This window comes from Macaca thibetana, chromosome 3, assembly GCF_024542745.1.
Source record: "Macaca thibetana thibetana isolate TM-01 chromosome 3, ASM2454274v1, whole genome shotgun sequence".
NCBI classification, from domain to species: Eukaryota; Metazoa; Chordata; class Mammalia; order Primates; family Cercopithecidae; genus Macaca; species Macaca thibetana.
In genome coordinates, this window is record NC_065580.1 from 146,969,679 (window position 1) to 146,995,676 (window position 25,998).

Here is a 25,998-nt window from a genome sequence, read left to right on the forward strand (position 1 = left end):
CTGGGGCTGGGGTGGGACTGGGGCTGGGCTGGGGCTGGAGCTAGGGGCTGGTCTGGAGCTAGGCTGTTCTGGGGCTGTTCTGGGACTGGGGCTGGGCTGGGCTGGGCTGGGGCTGGGCTGGAGCTGGGCTGTTCTGAGGCTGTTCTGGGACTGGGGCTGCCCTGGGCTCGGGCTGTGGCTGGGCTGGAGCTGGGGCTGGGGCGGGACTGGGGCTGGGCTGGGCTGGGGCTGGGTCCAGCGTGGGTGGAGAGATGGAGCTGTCTTATTCTCCTCACTCCCTGCTTGCGGGAGGGAGGTCCTTCTCCTCCTCTGAGAAATTATACATCTTCCTAGGAGGCCAGGAGCCAGTTCATCCCTCTGTCTCTCTCTCTCTGTCTCTTTCTCTCTGTCTTTGTCCCTCTCAGTCTCTCTCTCTGTTTCTGTCTCTCTCAGTCTGTTTCTCTTTGACAGATCTCTCTCTGTCTGTTTCTGTCTGTCTGGGTCTTTCTCTTCTCTTTTTCTGCCTACCTCTCTGTCTGTCTGTGTGCCACTCTCTGTCTCTGTCTCTCTCCTCTCTCTTGGTCTCTTTTTCTTTGTCTGTCCATCTGCCTGTCTGTCTCCATGTGTCTATTTGTCTGTCTGTCTGTCTCTGCATCTCTGTCTGTCTCTGTCTCTCTCATTTCTGTCTCTCTTGGTCTGTCTCTTTCTCTTTCTCAGCCTGTCTGTCTGTCTCTGCATCTCTATCTGTGTCTGTCTCTGTCTCTTTCTGTTTCTCCATCTGTCTGTCTGCCTGCCTCCTTCTGTCTCCCATGGCCTGCCTGTCTCTGTCTCTCTGTCTGTCTCTGTCTCTCTGGTTTCTGTCTCTCTTGGTCTGTCTCCTTCTTTTTCTCAGCCTGTCTGTGTGTGTCTCTCTGTCTCTTTCTCTCACGGTCTGTCTCTATCAGTTTCTCCATCTGTCTGTCTGCCTCCTTCTTTCCGTCTCCCTTGGTCTGTCTGCTGTGCATCTGCCTCTGTCTCTGTCTCCTTCTCTCTCTCTCTCTCTCTCTCTCTCTCTCTCTCTGTCTTTCTCTTATCTGGGTCCCTCTCTCCCCATCCAGTCACCTAATGACAAAGCACTTTGTCTTTGGAAGGTGTTGGCATCTGTAATTGACGTCACAAGCACCTGCTGAGCCTGACCCTGTGCTGGCTCTGCAGAGGTAACGGGGACACAGGTCCAGTCCACAGTCCTCTGGGGAGACGGCCAGGCGCACGCAGGTAGACGATTATAAATCAGACAAGGACGTGACTGTTCGGAATCGGGCCCGGGGAGACAGAAGCTGGAATAGACTGTCAAGGCCATAACAGAAGCACACAGCTTGTGTGTGCTGGTGCCGGGTCCTCTGTAGTTGCTGTTATTGGGCCTCAGCCTCAGCTCTGACCTTCCTGGTAGCCCTAGAGAAGAGGGAAACAAGACCGGGCAGCCGGGTTCCTGACTCACTGTCCTGGGCAAGGAATCCACCAGCTGCTCAGCAAAAACGATGCGTTCTGAGTTGCTCACAGCCCTGCGGCTCTCTCCGGGGCTTTCTGAGGGTCTCTGTGGTGTCAGAGCAGTGTGTGGGCACTCTCTGTCCAGCACACGTGTGGCAGGCTCACGCTTTTCCCCTGGGACATAGCTCCAAAGGGCAGGGTGGTAGGATGGGGGGTGGCGCAGGGACCATGCCTCCCTCAGGGCCAGGTCTGGGGGCTCCTGGCTGGGATGGTGTTTTGTTTTCTTCTATTTTTAACTTAAAAATGATGATATAAACACTGGGTGTGGTGACTCACGCCTGGAATCTCAACACTTTGGGAGGCCAAGGTGGGCAGATTGCTTGAGCCTAGGAGATCAAGACCAGCCTGGGCAACACTGCGAGACCCTGTCTCTACAAAAAGTTAAAAAATTAGCCTGGTGTGGTGACGTGCTCCTGCGGTCCCAGCTACTAGGGAAGTTGAGGCGTGAGAATCGCTTGGGCCTGGGAGGTCGAGGCTGCAGTGAGCTATGATTGCACCGCTGCACCCCAGCCTGGGTGACAGAGCCAGACTCTGTCTCAAAAAAAAAAAGAAAAGGAGGTATATTTTGCATATAGTAAAATGCACCCCTTTCATGTTTTGTTCTATGAGTTTTGACAAATGCAGACCATCTTACAGCCGTGACCATGATTGAGACCAGCCTGGCCAGCATGGTGAAACCTCATCTCTACAGAAAATACAAAAATTAGCCGGGCATGGTGGTGAGCGCCTGTAATCCCAGCTACTCGGGAGGCTGAGGCAGGAGAATCACTTGAACCTGGGAGGTGGAGCTTGCAGTGAGCCGAGATTGCGCCACCGCACTCCAGCCTGGGCGACACAGTGAGACTCCATCTCAAAACAAAAAAAAAAACAAAAACAAAACCCAAACCAACGACGTCCTCCTCCAAGGAGGAAGAGATCACCATCCTTTGCTGTCAGCCCTGTGCCTGCTGAAGCCCTGACCTGCTCCCTGCCTTGTCTCCAGAATGTCGCCCATGTGAGATTGTACATCAAGTGCCAGCTTGGCTTTGTTGGGGGTGAGCTGTACACGTGTGTTACCTGCACGTATGTGTAAGTGTGTGCGGATGTGAGCGTGGAAACCTGTGCATACGTGGAGGCTTATGTGTTTGTGGAGGGGCTGTGGGACCTGAGGACTTGCCACTGTGTGGCTGGGACCAGCTCTGTCCCTCCCTTTCCAGTCCCTCCGGCCCCTCTGTGTCCACCTGGTCACTGCGTTCACCTACCCATGCAGCCTCAGTTCCTCCTGCCGTTTCCCTGCTCCTGCTTCTGTTCCCGAGGGAAGCCCATGAACCCCGTGCCCAACCCATTGTCCATCTTCCTGAATGTCTCTCCTGGTCCGTGGGCCAAACACTTTTATCTTCATTTTTTAAATTTTTTAAGACAGAGTCTTACTCTATTGCCCAGGGTGGGGTGCAGTGGCGTGATCTCGGCTCACTGCAATCTCCACCTCCCAGGTTCGAGTGATTCTTCTGCCTCACCCTCCTGAGTAGCTGGGATGACAGGTGTACACCACTATGCCTGGCTAATTTTTTGTATTTTTTGTAGAGACGGGGTTTCACCCTGTTAGCCAGGATGGTCTTGATCTCCTGACCTCATGGTCTGCCCGCCTCGGCCTCCCAAAGTGCTGGGATTACAGGCGTGAGCCACCGCGCCTGGCCTTTAATTTTTGATTGTAGTAAAATGCACATCACAGAAAATCAGCATCATGACCACGTCCCACTGCAGAGGTCAGTGGCATTCAACACATTTACATTGCTGTGCAAGCCTCAGCACCTGTCTCCTGGGCTCTTTCATCTCCCCAAACTGAAACTCTGTCCCATGAAACCCTCAGTCTCCATCCCCACCTTGCCCCCCGGCACCCATCGTTCTGTTTTCTGTCTCTGCAGATTCGATTGCTGTAGGGACGCCGTGGGTGTGGAATCAGATGGCATTGATCCTTTCACGACGGGCTTATTTCACGGAGCCCGATGCCGTTGGGGTCCGTCCATGCCGAGGCGGGTGTCCGACTCCCCTTCCTCTGTTTGGTTGAGCAGTATCCTGTGGTGTGGATTCCCGTGGTGTGGATTCCGCGGTGTGGATTCTTGCGGTGGGGATGGAGCACACTGTGCTCATTCGCTTGCTTGTCGGTGGACACAGGGGCAGCTCCCATCTCTCAGCTCCTGTGAGTAATGCCTCTGGGAACCTGGGTGAGTACCTGCCTTTCTGAGATCCTGCTTTCAATCCTTTTGGGTAGGGGCCGGGCGTGGTGGCTCAGCCTGTCATCCCAGCACTTTGGGAGGCCAAGGAGGGTGGATCACCTGAGGTAAGGAGGGTGGATCACCTGAGGTCAGGAGTTTGAGACCAGCCTGGCCAACATGGCGAAACCCTGTCTCTACTAAAAACAAAACAAAAAAAATTAGCCGGGTGTGGTGGCAGGTGCCTGTCACCCCAGCTACTCGGGAGGCTGAGGCAGGAGGATCTCTTGAACCTGGGAGACGGAGGTTGCAGTGAGCCAAGATCTCGCCATTGCACTTCAGCATGGGAGACAGAGTGAGCCTCCGTCTTAAAACAACAGCAACAACAGCAAATTAATCCTTTTTTTTTTTTTTTTTTTTTTTTTTGAGACTGAGTTTCGCTCTTGTTGCCCAGGCTGGAGTGCAATGGCAAGATCTCAGCTCGCTGCAGCCTCCACCTCCTGGGTTCAAGCGATTCTCCTGCCTCAGCCTCCTGAGTAGCTGGGACTACAGGTGCCTGCCATCACGCCCGGCTAATTTTCCTTCTTTTCTTTTTTTGAGTCAGAGTTTCGCTGTTGTTGCCCAGGCTGGAGTGCAGTGGCGCCATCTCGGCTCCCCACAACCTCCACCTCCCAGGTTCAAACGATTCTCCTGCCTCAGCCTCCCGAGTAGCTGGGATTACAAGCGTGTGCCACCATGCCCGGCTAATTTTTAAAATATTTTTAGTAGGGATGGGGTTTCTCCATGTTGGTCAGGTTGGTCTCAAACTCCCGACCTCAGGTGACCTGCCCACCTCGGCCTCCCAAAGTGCTGGGATTACAGGCGTGAGCCACCGTGCCCGGCCCGGCTAATTTTCATGTATTTAGTAAAGACGGGGTTTCACCATGTTGGCTAGGCTGGTCTCAAACTCCTGACCTCAGGTGATCTGCCCGCCTCGGCCTCCCAAAGTGCTGAGATTAGAGGCATGAGCCACTATGCCTGGCAGGGCCACACTCTTCAACTGCAGAACCCCCACTTCATTGGCACTGGTCCACTCATCGTCCGAATTCATTCGGTCCACAGATATTTACGGAGCACCCCCTGCTGCTGGCTGCCAGGACCCACCAGTGGGCAAGAGGGCCATGCCCACCCCTTCCTGGAAAAGACACCGGGTAAATGCAGAGATTCAGTGTTGGGGTGACCCCAGCGCACAGCCCTGAGGGAGGAAGCACAGTGATATGAGACGATTTGCTTTTCTCTTCCACCTCAGATTCCGTCCAACCCCTGGAAGGACCTCTGAGGTGCTCCCTGGCTGGTTCTAGGCCCCATTCAAGCTTCCTCCTCCAGGAAGCCTTCCCAGTCCTGGGCACCTGTAGCTAGCTCGGCCTTTCCCACCTGGGGCCTGGGACATCTCTCATTCTGAACTGCTGTGTTTTGGGTTTACTGTTCTCTGGCTTTCGGTCCCAGCCAGACGGTGGCCTCTTGTGTTCAGGGACAAGGCCGGGAGCATCCATGCATCCCCACAGTGCCGAGGCCGGGGTCTGTGCCCTCCAGGCCCCCGGCAAAGCCTGGATGATTCGGGCTGTGCTGCTCTCCTGCCACTGGCCTCGCCGTATCAGCTTCAGCTGGTGGCCATCACGCCTCCTGCACCGGTCGTCCCGCCCGGCACGCCTCCAGCACGCGGATGAGCTCCCTGGGCAGTTAGTGGAGTCTCCGCTGTCTCTTGTCAAATGCAGCCATCATCGGCTGGTGCTTCAAGGGACCCTCTCACGTCCCCACCCTGTTCTTAGGTGGCTCCTACCGACCGACACCACCTAATGGTGAACCCCAACACGAGGGCACAGTCATGCCTCCCAGCACCACTGTGGGTGCCACCGGGCATGACTTCCTAAAGACCCACAGAGCAGCACCTGGAACTTCAGCTGTGGCACCGGGACCCCAACCTCTCCCAGAGTGGCTCCAGCTCCACGGCATCTGCGTGGCTCCAGCTGTGAGCAGAACCGCCCCGACCTCCGTGCTGACCCAGGGCGCCGGAATTCCACGTGGATCTCACCACCACGCAAGTCAGACCTGCTAGGAAGCCCTTCCCGCCCCCCAGCTCTCGAGCACCGTCAGACCTGCTAGGAAGCCCTTCCCTCCCCCAGCTCTCTGGTCGATGCCCACAACAGGGCCTTTTGAATTCCAGGAGGTTAAGGTTCCCTTGAATCTCCTAGGCTACAAGCAAATGCCCCGAGGGGAGAAGTCCAGGCTGACACAGCCTCCTGCACCCCCGCCTTGGGAGGCCCCACCTCGTTTGCCTCTAGAATAGATGGTTGGGGAGCACTGTTTGCAGAGTTCTCTCTCTCTGGGTAAGTTCCAGAGCCAAGTCTCAGCGGGTCCACCACGGCCTGGGTGGATGGCTCTCATATGTTTACAGCTGGGTCCCTCGCTTGGGAGCTGCCCTGGGGCGGGCGGCCTCTCCGGCCTGTTTGAGTGCTCCACCCCGGGCAGGAAGTGTTTGAGTGCTCCACCCAGGGCAGGAAGAGGGCCACATGCTCTGGGCAACGGTTCCTCAGGTACTGCGTCGTCTCTGCTTCCCTCCAGAGCCCACCTTCCCCGGCTGCCGCATCCCGGCTGAGGGCAGGCTCCTTTTGCCAGCTGAAGGCAGAAAGGCCAGCAGCCCTGGGGGTGGGGGCAGATAAACTCCCTCGGAGTGGTCTCTGTTCTCCTAAAAGTGATGTTAACCCACGTGTCGCAAGCAGCTGGCAGGGTGGCGGTTCGATCTGTCGTTAACGGCTTTGCATGACTGCGGTCTCCCAGCCAGGGAGCATCTCCGTCCAACCATAGCGAGCTTCCGGCTCCTACCCTCTGCCTGGGCTGGGGCAGAGCCTGGGGTCCAGGTGGGAGAAGCGTGACTCTGGGATTAGACCTTACAAAGCAGGTTCCTCCTGGGAGTCAGCCCGGGTCTAAATGCAGCTGGGCGTGAAGCGGGTGCCATCGGATGTCGAGGGGTCAGCTGGGAGGACGAGACCTCCAACTCCGGCACCCACATGTCTCTTTGGAAACGAGCTTTGGCTGCTTCCCTGGGGACACCGCCTGCCGTGGCCTCCCATTCTCCTCCCCGGCACAGACAGGGGTCTCCCTCCTCTACCGCCACTTCCTTGGCCTCACCCTCCCTGGCAGGCGCCTGGCTTTTTCCCTGCTGCCCCCCGAGGGGGCTGTGGCCCCCAGAGTGGCCTGAAACCACAGAAAAGAACGCTGGGGGATTTGGTTTAAACTCGTTAAACCCAATGAACCCTCCCGCCGAACGATCGCAGTCTGCGCCCTGTCTTTTAATCTCGTTCGGGCCTCGGGGTAATTTGTTTAGCTGTGCTGATCAGCTGAAGGTTAATTCAATTGGACTTGGGTTATTTATTTGTGCCCGGATTTGTTAAGTGTCATTGGAGGTACATGAGGTCTTTATTATGGCGGCGAGATGGCTTCATTAGGGTGGATCCCGCCGGATCCGCCCCCTCCCACCAGCTCCAGGCTGAGGCAGTCTTAGGAGGCTGGAGCCCTGGGAGGCTGGAGCCCTGGGTGCAGTGGCTGTTGTTCCTGGATGTAGGGGATATCTGAGCACTGTGCTGGGAGTCCAGTCTTGCTCGGCTCTGGTGTTGACACCGGGCTGTTGTCACGTGACCCATCCTAACCGAGGCTGAAGGACCTGCTTCCCAGGACCCGTCCCCTCCCTCGGGGCACCTAAAGGCATTTCCCCACCCCCGCCTCAGTGTTCCCATCCACTCACTGGGAACAGCACCTTGCCCTCCTGCGGTCTCCCAGGCTGGGCTTTGTAGCTCCAGCCCCCACCCCGCCCGCTGACCGGAGCAGAAGGACGCTGAGGTCGCAGAGCGGGCAGCCGGGTCGGCCGGGCGGGCAGACCTCCTGCACGGAGCCGGGATCCTTCTCAGGCAGTGGCAGATGATGGATTGCACGTGGATGCTGCCTGGGATGCGTGCGACTTGGCAGCCTGCCCCTTTCCTGCCCTGGGATCAGATGCCCTGGCGGGCATCCTTTTCCTGGTCCCCTGTCCTCCCAGCCCGGGGCAGCATCTGGAGCGGGGGAGGCTTGCCCCTGTGCCCGTGTCCTCGGGCCACCTGCCGGTCCCTGCCCGCCCCAGTGGTGGAGGGGCAGGATGGGCTGTGGAGACTCGGGGAGCTCTGGGGTGGTGAAGAGGGCCCAGGCTGGAGGCTGTAGCAGCCAAGGCCATGGTAAAATGTGGGAGGGATGGCAAGTGCCCCCCGAGGAGTAGCCCAGGTGCCCCGGAGGCTGCCGAGAGGGCTGGAAGTGCAGAGACGAGGGACACAGGGAAGGCTTGGATTCTCTTGCCATCTTCAATATCAGAGCTCAGACAGGGCAAGGCGAGGAGGGGCCCGGGGCGAAGACGCCACCCACATTCCTCCTTCCCGCGGGCTGCTTCTCCTTCTAGCCCTTCCAGGAGAGAAACCATCTGACAAGTCCAGAGTAGCGGCATCCCCAGGGCCATGTCTCCTGAGCAAACACTGTTTTCTAGGAGTCCAAGGGGCCTTGGCCATCTAGGTCAATCCCTTTGCAGAACAGTGGAGGAATCTGAAGCACAGAGAGGGAAAGCGAAGCCTTCTGGGTCACACAGTCCATCGGGGCAGGGCATTGACGAACACCAAGAAAAGGACCAGCACGAGAGGACAGCCCTGGCAGTGATTCCTCAGCCAAACCCAGTGTCTACCCACATCCACACCTTACAGCCACCCCATGGGGAGGACACCGTTGCCCCTTTTCCAAGGTGAGGAAACGGAGGCTCAGAGAGGTTCAGCAACTTCTCCCAGGCCACACAGCTGCTCCGTTGTAGGACTGCAGTTCCAGGTGTCCCCGAGCTCTCCCCTCCTGAGCCATCCGCTCCTACCCTCCTACCCGAGCCCTGGCCCTCCCAGTGAAAGCCGGGTAGTGGCTGTTCAGAAGCCCTGGGGCTAGTCAATCCCAGCTGTCTTGGACCACGGCCCCCCAGGAGGAGACCCTGAAGGATGCAGTTGAGAACACGTGCTTTCTTTGGGAGGGAATCTCAGGAATTGCGGGGGACAGTGGGAGAGCATGTTAGTGGGGGCTCTCCAGAGAAACAGAAGCAATGCACAGAGGAGATTTAGGATGAGGAATCTGGTTTATATGACTCTAGGGGCTGAGAAGTCCCACCATCTGTGTTGCAAGCTGGAAACCCAGGGAAGCCTGAGGTGTGATTCGAACTCAGCTCAGGTCTGGAGGCCTGAGAACCAGGGCAGCTGATGGTGGACATCCAGTCCCAGAGCAAGAGAGGATGAGATGTCCCAGCTCCAGCCGTGAGGCAGGAAATGAGGGGTGAACTCCTCCTCCCTCTGCTGTCTGTTCTATTCAAGCTCTTGAGGGATTGGATGACGCCCAGTCACTTGGGGAGAGAAGTCCACCTTCCTGAGTCTGCAATTCAAATGCTAATCGAATCCAGAAACACTCTCACAGACACAATGTGTAGTCTGGGCACCCCACAGTGCATTTAAGTGGACACATAAAATTAACCATCCCAGGAAGTGAGGTGGGGAAGGGAAGATGGGCCACAATGGGTGTGTCTCCATGCCTGCCACCGCTGTGGGCAGCTGCTGGAGCACACGCCTTGAAGTCACCCCTGAGGGAGAGGGAGTTGGGGTATTTATACCCCAGCTCTGTCAGGCATTGTCTGAATGTCCACACTCCTGGATCACCAGCTCCTCATGATGTCCCATGGTCCTCATTTCACAAATGGAGAAACTGGAACCCTAAGAGTCTTGATAAGGTCAGAGCCAAGAGCCTCCATGCCAGGAAGCCCTCCCTGGTTTTCTCCAACTGGGTCAGGCCCCCCTCCCCACCCCCGAGCTCCCATGTCTCCACCATTAATGCCCCAATGACCTTGTCTGATAATTGCCTGATGACTTGATGTACCCCTCACTGGGCTGTGAGCTTCACAGAGGTAGGGCATGTTTCTGATGCACCTGAAGATCCCCAGCTCCCAGTGAGCTCTGGGTACATGGGGAGCATCAGTCACACCCTGGATTAGTACCTCAGTTGTCCCTCACATGGCATCCTCGTTATCCACACTGCAAAGCAAACCATCCCTATGATGGGTTCATTGTGGATCATGACTTAGTGGGTCAAGAGTTTGGAAGTGGCTCAGCTGGGCGGTTCTTCCACTCCATGTGGCTGCCAGATGGTCCCCTGCTGGTGGGCGGTCTGGTCTACAGGGTCCACGATGGCTTTACTCACATGCCTGGCATCTTGGCAGGGACAGCTGGAAGGCAAGGTTCAGCTGGGACTGTCCACGGAGCTTCTCCCTGTGGCCTTTCCAGCTCGGTGGTCTTAGAGTAGCTGGACTTCTTGCATGACAGCTCAGGGCTCCCAGAGTCACTGTCCCAAGAGACAGGAGGTGGAAGTTGCCAGTCTCTTAGGTTAGGACCAGAAACCAGCATCCATTCACCCACAGCCTTTTGGTACTGATGAAATAAGCATAACATTTATCATTTTAATCATTTCATCACTGGGATTAAAGACATTTACAATGTTGTGTAACTGTCAGCACTGTCTATACCTAAAACTTTTTCATCATCTGCAATAAAAATTCTGTATGCATTGAACCATAACTCTCCATCCTTCTGTCCCTCCTGCCCCTGGTACCCACCATTTTGCTCTCTACCTCCATGGATAAGGCCATTCCAGACACTTCACATAAGCAGAATCATACAGTATTGGTTTTTTGGTGACTGGCTTATTCCACTTTACATAATGTCCTCGAGTTTCATCCACATTGCAGCACATGACGGCACTTCATTCCCTTTTTAAAAATATTTATTTATTTATTTATTTATTTATTTATTTATTTATTTTTGAGACAGAGTTTTGCTCTTGTCACCCAGGCTGGAGTGCAATGGAGTGATGCCGACTCACTGCAACCTCTGTCTCCTGGGTTCAAGCGATTCTCCTCCTTCAGCCTCCTGAGTAGCTGGGATTACAGACACCCACCTCCACGCCCAGCTAATTTTTGTATTTTTAGTAGAGATAGGGTTTCACCATGTTGGCCAGACCTCAGGCAGATGACCCATCTGCCTTGGTCTCTCAAAGTGCTGGGATTACAGGCGTGAGCCACCACGCCCAGCCTTCATTCCCTTTTAAGGCTGAGTAATGCTCCACTGGGTGGAAGGACCACGTTTTGTGTATTCGTTCATCGGTCTATGATGCTTGGGCTGTTTTCCCCTTTTGGCTGTTGGGGATGGTGCTGCTGTGAACACAGGTAAACAAGTGACTGAGTCCCCACATGCTCTTGATGGAGCCTGGAGCCCACAGATCCAACGGGAGGGGGAACAGCCTCCTCTCAATGGGAGGAGGGCAAAGAATTTGCAGTCTTTTTTCTGTTTGTTTATTTGTAGACAGGGTCTTGCTCTGTCACCCAGGCTGGAGTGCAGTGGCACCATCATGGCTCACTGCAGCCTCAACCTCCTGGGCTCAAGGGATCCTCCCACTTCAGCCTCCAGAGTAGTTGGGACTACAGGTGCATGCCACCAAGCCTGGCTAACTTTAATGTTTTTGTAGCAAAGGGATCTGGAGATGTTGCCTAGGCTGATCTCAGACTCCTGGGCTCAAGTGATCCTCTCACCTTGGCCTCTCAAAGTTGTTGGGATTATAGGCATGAGTTACCTTTAATCCCCAATACTGTGCTAGAGAGAGGTTGCCGAAGACTTTGTGCCCGGGGCCACATAGCACATCTGCCAAATGGCAGAGGAAAGGGGAGATAGGGGCCCGTGGTCTGGAGAAATGAGGCTGGGTCTGAGGAGGACCGGTCAGAGGCAGCATGGCCAGGAGACGCAGCTGGGAGAAGTGGAACAAGAGGGTGGGGGTGGAGGCTTCCGGAGAGGGGTGGGCATGTATCATCCCTCAGGACTGGAGAGACTTGGGTTAGGTTCAGAGGCAACCGGGCTGGGGAGAATTTGAGAGCCCAGGCACGAAGGTTGCTGATGCCTTGGGTGTGCGTCTGGGCTCCACCGCCCCTGAGCTGTGTGGCCAGGAGCCATCACTAAAACTCTGAAACACCGTCTTTTATAAGATGGGAATAATAATAGGATTCCTTCAAAGGGCGTCGAGGGAAATCAGTGGGAAAGTCCATGCATACCTCTGACCTGGCTGTGATGTTAATTTTAGGAGTCAACTTCAATGGGGTAAGTGGTGTCCGAGAGCTGGTAAAAAACATCACTTCCGGGTGTGTCTGTGAGGCCATAATGGCCAGCCAGGTATGTCCAAACTCTCTTCAGTGGTCCCCAGGGCTGGCAGCTGGCAGGTCCTGTGGTCTCCGAAGCCTTGGGGGGCACCTCTCGTTGTTCGTCCCCACATACGTCTGCTCAGGACACGCTTCCTGCCTCCACCGCCCCCTCTCCCTGCAGGACCACCTGCCTCTTCCTGCTTCCCCTCCCAGCCTGCCTTTTCCTTGCACGACAGCCAAAATCCGATTCCCCCAAGTTTCCAGAAGGATCATCACTTGAATCAGCAGACCAAGTACACAAGTCCACCCTCCCCAGTATGGGCAGGTGTCACCCAAACCACTGAGGCCCCCCTTCGGACAAAGGCAGGGGAGGGGAGAATTCTCCCTTTTCCTGTGCTGGGACATCCATCTCCTCCTGACTTTGGATGTCGAGCTCCTCTTCTCAGGCCTTCAAACTTGGACTGAATCGTTCCACTGGTTTCCCTGGGCCTCCAGCGTGCAGACAGCAGATGGTGGGACTTGTCAGCCTCTGTGATTCTGTGAGCCGATTCCCGTATAAATCTTTCTCTGTCTCTCTCCGTACACACACGCACACACAGACACACACTTGGAGCCTTTGGTTCTGGTTCTCTGGAGAACTCTGGCTAATGTGTGTGCCCTTCCCAGGGGCCCAACCTGAGCCAGAGCTCTCTGGGAGGCTGCAGCATCCACCGCCGGGAGCCCACATCAATCTGATGGCTGTGGGTTGGCAGGGGGTGGGGGGTTCCCATCTCCGCAGCATCCGGCTGGTGGTCCCAGGCGCCGGGGCCCCTCGCTTTCCTCACAGGGCTCTGCCTGCGGGAGGTTGGACTGGTTTCCTTCTTGGGCATCTCAGGGTCTGAACAGAAACTGGGGGCTTCCTGAGGTCATGTTTCCAAAGGTGGGACGTCCCCACTGCATGCCACAGGCCGACAGGAAGCATGGCTGGCCCAGCCCTCGGGGGAGGGAAATCCACTCTACTCATGACTGGGCAGGAAAAATGGGGTGTGAAGGATGGGAAGAGCCGTGGTGGCGACCCAGAGACCGGCCAGCTGGCGTCTAGCTGCACGAGGCTATGCAACTGTGGGAGGGGGTGGTGGGACCGGGCGGGCAGCCCACTCTGCGGGGGTGAGGGGACAGACACGCACTCTGTGAACGTGCCTCGGTGGCACCAGGAGTCACTGGGGGCACCCAGCAGGTGCATGCTTATTGCATGATGGGTGAGAGGTAAACAGCCAGCCAGGCAAGTCCAAGCTCTCTTCAGTGATCCCCGGGGCCGGCGGCTGGCAGTGCAGGTAATGGGGTCCCCGAGGCCTTGGGGGGCACTTCCCGTTGTTCACCCCCACCCACATCCGCTCAGGACGTGCTTCCCACCTCCACCGCCCCCTCTCCCTGCAGGGACACCTGCCTCTTCCTGCCTCCCCGCCCAGCCTGCCTTTTCCTTGCACGTCAGCCAAAATCCGATTCCCCCGAGACTCTGCCTCATCAAAGATCCTCTTTCTCATCACCATAATTTTCCATTTGTAGGTTAAGCTGCACCTGGGGTTCTCAGAAATCTGCTAACTCTCTTCCAACTCCCCGAACTCCTCAAACGCCTCGTCCTCCCCCGCCTCTGTTGTTCAGAGGACAGGACGTAGCAGGCGGGGGCGTGGAGAGGGGGCGGCTGGGGAGTGTGTTGTCTGGGAACATCGTCTGATGTCCCATGTGTGGGAGGGCAGGGAGCCAGGCTCCTCCATCCAGTCCACAGAACTGTTTACCTGGAAACAGCAGGACTGAGGCAGCTGTGCTCTCACCTTTCTGTCCATCCTTTCCAGGGGTCTGAAATGTGAGTCTCAGAGCCTTTTCCCAGGAAGAAGAGGGCAACCAGCCCCTTTCAGCACATCCCGTGCTCCGTGCACCTCTGTGACACCTGGTTACTGCACTCAGAAGCTTCGCACACCCCCATGGTCCCCATCGTAACCCCAGAAAACCAAGGCTCAGAAGGCATGCAACGGGCCCCAGGGCACCCGGACGGGGAAGAGGGTGGCTGTGAGATGACAACCCGGGTCTCTGGGATTTCAATTAGGTTTGGAAGATAAAATGTGTGAATAGGAAGCTATCACACAAGCTAAAACATGCCAGGTCCCGCATCAGGCTCTATTCCCGGGATTTGCTGTGGGCACAGAGGGGAGACTCTCCCTGGGGGTCCAAGTGGACGGTGGCATTGGGGACGGCATCCCTGGCAGGGGGCACGGCACAAACAAAGGCTGAGGGGAGGGAGGCTTGGGGCAGACTGAGTGCAGGATGCCTGTGTGTGACCAGGCTGGGCGGCTCCCAGGCCTTGGGGCAGCCTGACCCACCTTGGCTCAGGGCAGTGCTCACAGAGGCTGGGCAGGGAGTTAGCAGGACGCCTGTAGGATCTCCCTGTGAGCCCCCTGCTGGCCAAGGAGAAGGAAGGAGGCCTCTGGAGATGAGGAGAGAAGCTAGAGCCCAGCCCTGGCACCTTGGGCCCTTGGGAAGCTGCTATCCACGCAGGGTGGACTGGAGCCCCTGCAGGAGACCCCCAAGCCCAGAAGCACCTCTGGTTGATAGTGCCCCAGGTTCCCTGCCTTTTTGAGATGGTCCCAAGGTCACCACCTAGAGAGGGTCACAGCCCCAGGCCAAGGGCACTAGTCTGCCCTCCTTCCCCCCTCCTTACCTCCTTCCTGCCCCTTTTCTTCCCCCTTCCTCCCCCCTTTTCTCCCTTCTCCTACTTCTTTCCCTCCTCCTTCCATCCCTCTCTCCTCTGTGCCTCCCTCCCTCAATCTATCCTCCCTCTTTCCATCTCTCCCTCCCTCCTCCATCCATCCTCCTATCCATCCAGCCTCCCATCCATCCATCCATCCATCCATCCATCCATCCATCCATCCATGCATCCACCCTCCCATTCATCCATCTATCTATTCATCCATCCATCCATCCACCCACCCATCCATCCATCCATTTATCCATCCATCCATCCACCCACCCACCCATCCATCCATCCATTTATCCATCCATCCATCCATCCATCCATCCATCCATCCATCCACCCGCCCACCCATCCATCCATCCATTTAATCCATCCATCCATCCATTTATCCATCCATCCATCCATCCACCCTCCCATCCGTTCATCTATCCACCCTCCCATCCATCCATCCATCCATCCATCCATCCATCCATCCATCCATCCATCCATGCATCCATCCATCCATCCATTTATCCATCCATCCATCCATCCATCCATCCATCCACCCACCCACCCACCCATCCATCCATCCATTTATCCATCCATCCATCCATCCATCCACCCTCCCATCCGTTCATCTATCCACCCTCCCATCCATCCATCCATCCATCCATCCATCCATCCATCCATCCATCCATCCATGCATCCATCCATTCATTCATTTATCCATCCATCCATCTATCCATCCATCCATCCATCCATCCATGCATCCACCCTCCCATTCATCCATCTATCTATTCATCCATTCATGCATCCATCCATCCACTGTCCCTTCTATCCCTCCATCCTCCCATTCATCCACCCTCTCATCCATCCACTCTCCCATTTATCCATCTTCCCATCTATCCTCTCATCTATCCATCCTCCCATCCATCCATCCATCCATTCACCCACCCTCCCATCCGTCCATCTATCCACGCTGCCATCCATCCATCCATCCATCCATCCATCCATCCATCCATCCATCCACCCTCGCATCCATTCACCCCCCACCCTCCATCTATCCATCCTCCCATCCATCCATCCATTTATCCATCCATCCATCCATCCATCCTCCCATCCATCCATCCATTTATCCATCTATCCATCCTCCCATCCATCCATCCATCCATCCTCCCTCCTGTCCATCCATCTATCCAACCTCCCATCCATCTACCCTCCTGTCCATGCATCCATCCATCCATCCATCCATCCATCCATCCATCCATCCATCCATTTATCCTCCCATCTAGCCATCTATCCTCCTATCCATCCATCCATTCTCCCACCTTTCCACCCTCCCGTCCAACCATCTATCCATCCTCCCATCCATGCACCCTCCCATCCATCCTCCCTCCATCCATCCTCACAGCCATCCACCCTCCCACCCATCCAAGTAGTCCCTGCCTGTACAGTAGGAGCTGTGTCAGCTCTGGAGATACGATGGTGAACAGGTGCCATAGAAAGGCCACTGCCTCCATGGAGCTCCCTGTTTAGTAGGAGAGAAAGAAAACAAGAAACGAACATGCCTGTATTTCTGTGTACATGAATGCTGAGAACTTGGAGAGAACAGCTGGGATGAATAGGGATCCAAGGGCCTGGGAGATTTCTGATGAAGAGATGTTTGGGCTGGGGCTGCAGCAGGGGCCAAACCAGCTGTGGGATGGAGAAGAGGCCAGGCCAGCCCATGTCAAAGCCGGAGAGGATGGGGCGGGGGGCAAGGGTGAGACAGGGACCCAGACGTTCCTTCCAGAGCTGTTTCACAAGCGCCTCCAGTGCGTGAGAGTCCTGGGACTGGCTGTGGCGCAGGCATGGGGTGGGGTGGGATCGGCGAGCAACCCTCACCTCACTGTCCCCTCGTCCCTTCCCTCACCCACAGCTGCCCACACCCCTGGCTCCTTCTAGGACAGAGCCCAGAAAACAAGTTGGGGGAGAGAGGGTGCAAAGATCAAGATAAACTCCTCTCCCCAAATCATGTTTCAATTCCTCAGTTTTACCTCCTTAGTCAACAGGGAGCCATCTCTCTAGTTTCCCAGGCAAACCCTTAGGAACTGGGGCTTTATTTGTGTGTTTTTAACCCATTGTACAGATTATGATTCCATTAGTGAAGCCACACCTTGGGGGCCATAGTGCCTTTTGTCTGCAAAGGGGCACTGCAAAGACTGGTCAGTAAAAATTAAACATTTTAATCTCTCAACGCCTCATGGCTGCGATATTCCCCTCCTGTGTCAGCCAAGAGAGAAACAGCCGTGTTCATCTACGAGCTCCTGGAGGAGCAGAGGCCACTCAGCCCCTGATACTATCTTGGGTGCCATGTGCGTGTGGACCGTTTACGATCCTGCATGACAGAAATCAGGTATTTGGGGAGGTGGAGTGATGGCCTGGTGTTAGCGGGGTCTGACGTGTTCCAGGCTTCGTGCTCTGTCCCCAGGGCTCTAATGGCCGTGTGTGGGTGGGGATGCACCTCACCCAGGAGGCGCTGGGAGCCAAATGCATTTATCAGCTTCCTAGAAGTTTAAAACCCTACAGTTTCTCTCCTGCCATTGCAGAGAGTGGCAGCAGTGCACACAGGTGACACACGTGGTTCCCAGGGTCCACGCTGCTTTTTCTGCCCCCAGGCCTGCAAATTATTCTCCTCGTGGTCTTTCTGCTTGAGTCACTGACTCCATGCTCGTTTACCAACCGTGTACCCTGTGCCAGGTGCTGTGCCCACCCTGGGCCACCTTGGGGGCCAAGAGAGCTGATGGTCACATCCGGGGGGGTGGACAGATAGGAAGAGGAGCACACCAGTCAATGCATGAGCCCGTTTCCGGCGATCAGCGCCACGAAGGTACCAACGGGGAGGGGCGCAATCGTGCTGGAGGGGTGGGTGGTCCAAGGAGGAGCATCTGAGGAGGTGACGTGTCGGTTGAGGCTTGAAGGCCGAGCAGAAGGCAGGCAGGTGGAGGTCGAGGGAAAAGCATTCTGGGTGGAGGGAATAGCGTATGTAAAGGCTCGGAGGCAGAAAAGGACTCAAATGTTTTGGGGACTCAAAGAGAGGCAGCTTTCTTCAACTGTCAAGTGCTGTGATGAGTTACTGCAAACTGTAGAACTTAAAACCACCATCCCACAGGTCAGGAGGGAACCAAGGAGTTGGAATCAGCAGGGCCGGTTCCTTCTTGAGGGTTCCAGGGGGAGAATTTATTCCAAGCCCATATCCTGCAGCTGCCAACAGCTCATGGCTGACACACCGCTCCAATCTCTATCGCTGTCATTCCACGGCCCTCGTCACATGGCCTCTGTGTCTCTGCATCCTTCTCTGTTCTTACAAGGACATCTGTCATTGGATTTAGGGCCCATCCTGAATCCAGGATGACCTCGTCTTGATATCTTTAATTGATTCCATTCCCTAAGACCCATGCACAGGGCGAAAAGTCCCATCCACAGGCCCCAGGGGCCAACGCTTGGGTGGATCTTTTGGGGCCCCCCTTCACCCCATGGCAGGCAGCATGTGGTCTCGGTGGTGACTCAGGAGACTCACGGTGTGAGATGAAGGAGCAGAGGTGGCGGGGCCAGGCTCCGTAAGGCCTGTGGCCCCTGGCACGGGGTTGGCTGTGTTAAGGGTGTAGCTGGCCGCTGCTGTGGGGTTTGCAGGGGCCTGGATGTGGGCACGGAGAAGAAAGGATGGTTCTCAGAGCTTCCAAGGGGTCTGCGAGGGACAGGGCCTCTCCCACTTTGTTGAGAGGAAAATGGAGAAACCAGAGCTCCTGGGGCCTTTGGGAAAATGGAGCAGTGATGGAGGAAGAAGGGGAGATGTGGCAGGAGGCCATGGGACGTACGGAGGGGACTGAGCGAGGGTCATGACAGTCCCCGGCTCGCGGGCAGGATCCTAGGCTCAGCTGGGCAGAAGCGCCAGCAGGAGGGTTAAGTGCATCCCGAGGCCCGTGGCTGGATAGGATGTCACATTATGGTTTTAAATTACACTTGTTAAAAACATAAAAGTATTTGCCAACCTTGAGGGGCTGCAGCAGCTGGGATCCGATGCCTCCTTACGGGTCGTTAAGGAGGCGGAGGCCAGCGCAGGGGCCAGTGCAGGGCATGTGCTGTGTGACCCTGACCCAGCCCCTGCCCCCTCTGGGCTGCCCTTCTGCATCAATTATGTGGTCTCCAGGCCTCCAGCATGTCTTCGTGCCTGTGATTTTCCCCAAAATCTGAGAGAAGCTTCCCATCCACGATTGCCTTCCAGGTCTGCTCTCTGGTGTAAACACGGCCTCAGCTAAAAGGTTGAAGTAATGATGAAGCTTCTCTGGATTCATTATGTTCGCCGGGTTTCTCTCCCCCGTGGGAGCTGTGATGTCAGATAAGTGGCTTTTGGAAAGTGGGTGGTCAGGCTGCTGGCCTCCTTCGGGACTGGCCAGGGCAGGCTCAGTGGGTGTTGGCTGCAGAGGGAAGATGTGTTGGAGGGAGGCAGCAGGTGCACAGGTGTGTGGACAAATATGTGGACAGATATGTGCACAGGTGTGTGGACAGGTGTGTGTGTGGACAGGTGTGTGCACAGGTGTGTGTGTGGACAGGTGTGTGTGTGTGGACAGGTGTGTGTGGACAGGCGTGTGCACAGGTGTGTGTGTGGACAGGCGTGTGCACAGGTGTGTGTGTGGACAGGCGTGTGCACAGGTGTGTGTGTGCACAGGTGTGTGTGTGGACAGGCATGTGCACAGGTGTGTGTGTGGACAGGTGTGTGCACAGGTGTGTGTGTGGACAGGTGTGTGTGGACAGGTGTGTGCACAGGTGTGTGTGTGGACAGGCGTGTGCACAGGTGTGTGGACAGGTGTGTGTGTGTGGACAGGTGTGTGTACAGGTGTGTGTGGACAGGCGTGTGCACAGGTGTGTGTGTGCACAGGTGTGTGTGTGGACAGGCGTGTGCACAGGTGTGTGTGTGGACAGGTGTGTGTGGACAGGCATGTGCACAGGTGTGTGTGTGGACAAGTGTGTTTTGTTCTCATGCTGCTAATAAAGACATACCCAATACTGGGTAATTTATACAGGAAAGAAGTTTAACTGGCTCACAGTTTAGCATGGCTGGGGAGGCCTCAGGAGACTACAATCATGGCGGAAGGGGAAGCAAACTCGTCCTTCTTCATATTGTGGCAGGAAGAAGTGCAGAAGTGCAGTGTGAAGCAGGGAAAACTATCAGACTATCAGATCGTGTGAGAACTCACTATCAAGAGAACAGCATGGAGGTAACCGCCCCCATGATTCAATTACCTCTCCCTGGGTCCCTCCCATGATACGTAGGGATTATGGGAACTACAGCTCAAAATGAGATTTGGGTGAGGACACAGCCAAACCGTGTCAACACAGGTGTGTACAGGTGTGTGGACGGGGTGTGCAGCCTCCAGAGACTCAGGCCAGTGGGCGCAGGCCCCCGGGGACCTGACTGGGCCAGATTGGAGCCCTCCAGGTTGAGCCTGACCTGGCAGGTGTGCAGGGAGTAGACTGCCCTGCCAGACGGATCAGACTTCTGGTTGGCAACAAGACAGGAGTGTCCCGGGCTGAGCAGAATTCCCAGGCCAAGGGTCTTGTATAGGAGAAAGGGTGGGGCTACGCTGATGGGGAACCCTGGAGAGGGGTTCTGGTGGACACCACTCCGCCTGTGATGGCCACAGTTTGTGGCGAGAGGCAGCGTCTGTCAGGTTGGGCTTCTGAAAATGATGATCAGGTGGGGAGGAGGGGCGGCTGCTGTGAGGCCCAGCCCGTCCCTGGAGCGACAGTGGGAGGGTTTTGGAGAACCAGACTTGGTGGGGAGGTCACTCTGGAACTGGGATTCAGAGGTCAGCTGTGGTGGCTCTCGGGGCTGTGTGGGGCCCAAGGAGAGGTGGCTCCCAGCAGGCGAGGCCTCAAAGGGGCTGTGCAGCCACGCAGAAGTCACTTGGCCTCTCTGGGCTGCGTCCTTGTCAACCCCTTCAGCTCCCATTTAGCTTCCCCAGGGCCGGACCCGGGTGACGACAGCCCAGATGTGGGGGACTTGTGACCGGTGTGGACCTGAGAGAACCGGGAGGAGGTACAGGAGAGGGGAGCCTGGTCCTGATGGCTGGGAGAATCCGCAGGGAGTTAGGGGCAGGAACAGGGAGAAGCCAGAGCTTCCGCCACCTTCAGGGCTGTAGTCCCAGGGGCTGGGTGCTGGAACGCCTGTGAGTGAGGAGAACAGGGCCTGGTGAGGTGGAGCAGAGTGGAGGCCCTGGGCAATGTCCGCCTGTTTCTGACATGCGGGTCTCTGGCAGGACGCCAGGAAGATGAGCCCCTCAGGGTCCTGGGTGTTCAGGGTGTTTGGAAGTCCAGAGAGCTCAGAGGGAGGACAGAATCCCCCTTGATGCTGGCGGAGGAGGTCGAAGAGGCCACAGCTGGGGACATTGTGACCGGACACAGCTTTGAGTGAGGGCAGCAGGAGCCGTCCCCGTGCATAGGGCAGCGGGGCAGCCACCGAGTCCTCTGTGACTGACGTCCCTGCAGAACCCGATCTGCTCATAGGCTTGGCAAGCATCTCCCGGATTTTTAATTTGTAGGAGAAGCGACCTTTTATATTTCAGATCACATGAAGTTAATTTGCACTCCAAGTTCGAGAGAGCTCCTGAAAAGGTACAAATGTGATTTCTTAACAGCTGTTACTGTCGGGCGCAACATGACAGAAATGATGAGAAGCAAGAGTTCATTTTTAGACAGAGAGGACTGCACGCTTTCTCCCTAGAGCCGGCCCAGGACGGCAGCAATCAGAGAAGAACCCGAGGGAGCCTGAAGGCCACGCACTCACCTTGTGCGATGTTCCTGACCCATAGCTGTCCTCTCTCTGTTTGAATACCTCCAGTGACAGAGAGCTCACTACCTCTAGGAGTGGCCAAGTATAACATTGCTTGGGTTTGACTGTGAGAAGGTCTTTCCAAGGTTAGGTCAAATCTGCTTTTGCTGATTCTGTTCTGCCCTCTGAAGACACACAAAATAATCCCCGTTCCTTCTCCTCAAGGAAGTGGCTCTCTCGTCAGCTGCTGACCACCTCTGATTCCTTAAGCACACATATGTGTGCTGATGTCTGGGTCCAGCCCACCTTGGTCCCTGGGAATGGTCTGGTTTTCCAGTGTCTCTAAAGTGGAGGCCTTGGGAGCAACATGATGTTCCTTTTTCTGGTAGACCAGCCAAGATTCCTATCACTTTCCTGCTCCTGGGCACAGTACCCAGCAAGGCGGGGAAGGGCACGTTCATGCAGAGCTTCCAAGGTGCCCGTCATCCCACCTGGGTGTCGGAGAGCAGGCTCTGTTTGTGGGGTGCTGTGGCCAGCACTGTGGGGGACAGGGTGGGAGAAGCAGCCCGCAGGTTAGATCCGGTGGGTGCAATGGAGTTGACAGTGATGGGAGCTGGCAGTTTTAGGATGAACCTGCCAGTCCAGGGTGGGGCTCAGCTGCTACCCAGGGGGACCCTGCTCCGTACACCAGGGCTGAAGCTAAAACAGCCAGATCCTCTTTCTCAGTTATTTGGGGGAGTTAGGGACAGTGGGTTTGTCCCTGCAGGTGGCCATGGGGTAGCTTTATTTCCCACTGGGTGTGGGAGATCTAAAGTCTGGTTTTCAGAGAAAAGAGAGAAGGGGCTGGATGTGGTGTCTCACGCCTGTAATCTCACCACTTTGGGAGGCCAAGGCGGGCAGATCACCTGAGGTCAGCCGTTTGAGACCAGCCTAGCCCATGAAATCGTATCTCTACTAACAATACAAAAATTAGCCGGGCGTGGTGGCGTGCACCTGTAATCCTAGCTACTTGGGAGGCTGAGACAGGAAAATCGCTTGAACCTGGAAGGCAGAGGTTGCAGTGAACTGAGATTGCGCCACTGCACTCCAGCTTAGGTGACAGAGGGAGACTCTGTCTTTAAAAAAAAAAAAAAAAAAAAAAAAGGGAAGGAGAGAGAGAAGGGGACAGGGAGGCAGTGGGGAGGGAAGAGTGAAGTACGAAGCAGACGCAGAGAGAAGCGGGGTGGGTGCACACCCAGAGCCCCGCCTGTGTCACCTGCCTGCTACCAGCCACTAGACCGAGGAAGGTCCTGTTGGGATGGGGGTCCTGGGGCTTAGCTCCACGTCTAGCCTCAGCCCTTCTGGCGCTGAGATTCTTCAGCGTCCTCAGGCTGTACCTCGGCACTGTGGGGCCATCTGGGTCAGCCCGGACGCCCCGGCCTCTGTCTGGGTCCCAGCCTTCTCACCGCCAGGCGGGCAGGTCAGCAGACCAGGCAGGACCGAGCCCGTCGCTCGGGGCTCTTGTTGTCTGTGCCGTTTCGATGCCTTTTTTCCTTGCTTCCGGCTGCTCCTTGAGGATGTTTACTGGCTGCTGGGGCCGTGCCTTCCAGGTGCGGCCTGGGTCATCCCAGGTGCAGCCTCGCATCAGGGATGACGGCCCAGGCTAAAGCATCGTAATGAAGAGCTGGGGCCGAGGGCAGTTAAGGCGTGTGAGTATTCAGATCCCCCACGTGCCCTTCTCTGGAAGGTGCCAGCGACCTGTCCTCTCTGGGCCTCTGTTTTCTCCTCTGTGTAATGGGGACGATGGCGTCGGCACCTCACAGGGCTGCTGGAAAATGGGGCTGGGTCTCAAGTGGGATTTCAGCCAGCACCGAGGACCAGAGGCCCTGGTTCCTGTCCACATGGCCTGGGACCCCCCCCCACCACGGCCCCACACCTGGGCTGTGGGGGCATGTGTATTGGCTTTGAGGGACCAGCCTTGGAGGCCAGATGGCATCCATTACGGGTTACATTTTGTCACTCCTAAATTCATATGTTGAAGTCTTAACCCACAGGGTGTCAGAATGGGGTGGTATTTGGAGCCCGGGCCTTGAAAGAGGGTGAAGGTAAAATGAGGAGACCGGGTGTGGCAGCTCATGCCTGTGATGCAGACACTTTGGGAGGCCAAGGTGACAGGATCACTTGAGCCCAGGAGTTTGAGACCAGCCTGGGCTGAACAGAGCAAGACCCCATCTCTATAAGAAAAGAAAAAACCAAAAAAGCACTGGTCACAGTAGCTCACGTCTGTAACCCCAGCCCTTTGGGAGGCCACGGCGGGAGAATCGCTGGAGCCCAGGAGTTTGAGACCAGCCTGGGCAGCATAGCAAGACCTCATCTCTACTTAAAAAAAAAAAAAAATTAGCTGGACGTGGTGTTGTACCTGTGGTCCCAGTTGCTTGGGAGGCTGAGGTGGAAGGATTACTTGAGCCTCGGAATTCAAGACTGCCATGAGCCATAATGGTGCCACTGCCCTCCAACCTGGGTGACAGGGCAAGACCCTGTCTCAAAAAAAAAAAAAAAAAAAAAAGGCAAGTGAAGTTATAGGGGTGGGCCCTAATCTAATCTGACAGGTGTTCTTATATGAAGAGGAGATGGGGACACACACATGCACAGAGGGACGACTCTGTGAGGACCCAGGGGGAAGACGGCGTCTGCAAACCAAGGAGAGGGGCCTCAGCAGGAAGCAGCCCTGCTTATGCCTTGGTCTCGGACTTCAGCTTCCAGGACTGTGAGAGATGAGTGCCTGTGGCCGGCATCACCTGGTGTGTGGCGTTTGTTCCGGCAACCCCGGGAGGCTGGTGCAACGTCTCTTTGGCCTTTCTCTGTCCATCGAAACCGTCTCGAAGGCCTTTCTGGGTTGAGGAGGGGGCAAGGAAGACCCTGCCTTCTGGTGGGGAAGGTGCCGGGAGAGTGGTGGTACACGGGGTGTTGTGGCAGTGGTTTGTGGTCTCCGCCTGCCACGCAGCCCCCATAGAGATGGAGAGTCCCCCAGCTGGTCTGAGGAGAGGGTGAGCTGAATCCCGGGTGGGATTCAGGCCAGGAGAAGGGTGGGGAGCAGGACTGGGGGCTTTAGGCAGGTCCAGGTCCTCAGGACACAGGCAAGGGAGGCCAGAGAGGCAGCTGGGCCTCTGCGGTGAGCCGAGGAGTTCAGGAAGCCCAGCTCGGGCTGGAGAGAGTCTCGGGCTTGACTGGGGCCATTTCTGTAACACTTCAGAGCAGGTGCACAGGGCTCAGACCCCCAGAGAGCAAAACTGCAGCCCGGGAGGCTGCCAGGAGGCTCCCACCGCTCAGACACGGAAGACGGCCCCATCACGGCTGCTCTGAATAGGAGAAGGAAGTAAAAGTTGAAAAACAACAGGAATGAAGTCAGTGGCAAGACCAGCCGGTGCCACTGATGACCAGGCCTGAGGTTAAAAGATTAACCCCCACTCTAACCACATGTGCTCTCAATCTATCCCGACCCTTTCACGTGGAACCCCTTAGCGTTGTAAGCCCTTAAAAGGGCCAGGAACTCTGTTGTAAGCTCTTAAAAGGGCCTGGGTGCCACGGGCACTGCTCGGAGCTCCAGGCTGCAGGGACAGGGCCACCCCGAGCCACCTGCTCACCCGGCCCGGTGTCTCCCACCCGGCACTTTGATCCGCTGAAAGCCTCTAGACTCCAGGCTCTATAACCTCAAGATTTGTGTGCCGAGTATGTCTGGAGGTCCCGCGTCTCAGCGGATTTTATTCCTCTCATTATTTTGCTTAACGGGCTGTTACTGCCGTCTCAGACAGCATGGAGCGAAAAATTACACTTTTTGGGAGCCGTTGTTAAAGAGAGAGATTGGAAAAGCATGACTTAGTGGCGAAGGCTGCAGTGCTGAGCCGCCACCTCCCAGGGCAGAACTGAGGCCCTGAGGTGGGCAAGAGGGAAGTCCAGGCCCAGAGGCCGGGGGAGCCCACGGCCACTCCTGGGGGGTCCTCTGGAAGCCTCCCTGGGCAGGCAGGTCTCAGGGTCCCAGTCCAAGCCAGCACTCAGCTTCAAGACTGGAAAAAAACTGAACTTCTCCTTTCTCTTTTCTGTTTCTGCTTCTCCCAAGTCCCTCAGATTCCCTAATTCATTCATTCATCCATCCATCCATGAAAAGTCTCTTCAGTGTCAGAGGATACAGAAATGAATGAGAAAAAAAAATCTCTCTTTTCCTGGGACCAACAGTTGTGGACTGTGCCCTCGAGTATTGCTCTTTCATTTCCTTTCTTTTATCTTTAAAATAAACTCCTTTTAAAACAGGCAGTTCAAGCCTGGGCAACATGGCAAGACCCCATCTGTATAAAATACAAAAAAAAATTAGCCGGGTGTGGTGGTCCGCTCCTGCAGTCCAAGGTACTTGGGAAGCTGAGTCAGGAGATCAAGGCAGCAGTAAGTCGAGATCGTGAGACGCTGTCTCAAAACAAAACAAAACAAAACACCAGGCAGCTCAGATGGTTAAATACAGACGTACCATGTGACCTGGTAATTCCACCCC

The 25,998-nt window shown here is 55.9% G+C and overlaps 2 protein-coding genes and 1 pseudogene across 15 annotated transcripts in view; 2 read left to right on the forward strand and 1 right to left on the reverse strand.

Annotated features, from left to right (window-relative positions):
- NUDT1 (nudix hydrolase 1) overlaps positions 1 to 25,998 on the forward strand; it is a 1,171,653-nt gene that overhangs the window by 476,449 nt on the left and 669,206 nt on the right. The window lies entirely within an intron of this gene.
- Positions 1 to 25,998, reverse strand: part of PSMG3 (proteasome assembly chaperone 3) — a 585,180-nt gene that overhangs the window by 19,203 nt on the left and 539,979 nt on the right. The gene's annotated exons all lie outside the window — the stretch shown is intronic.
- LOC126950949 (putative uncharacterized protein PSMG3-AS1) lies at positions 6,666 to 8,741 on the forward strand (annotated as a pseudogene).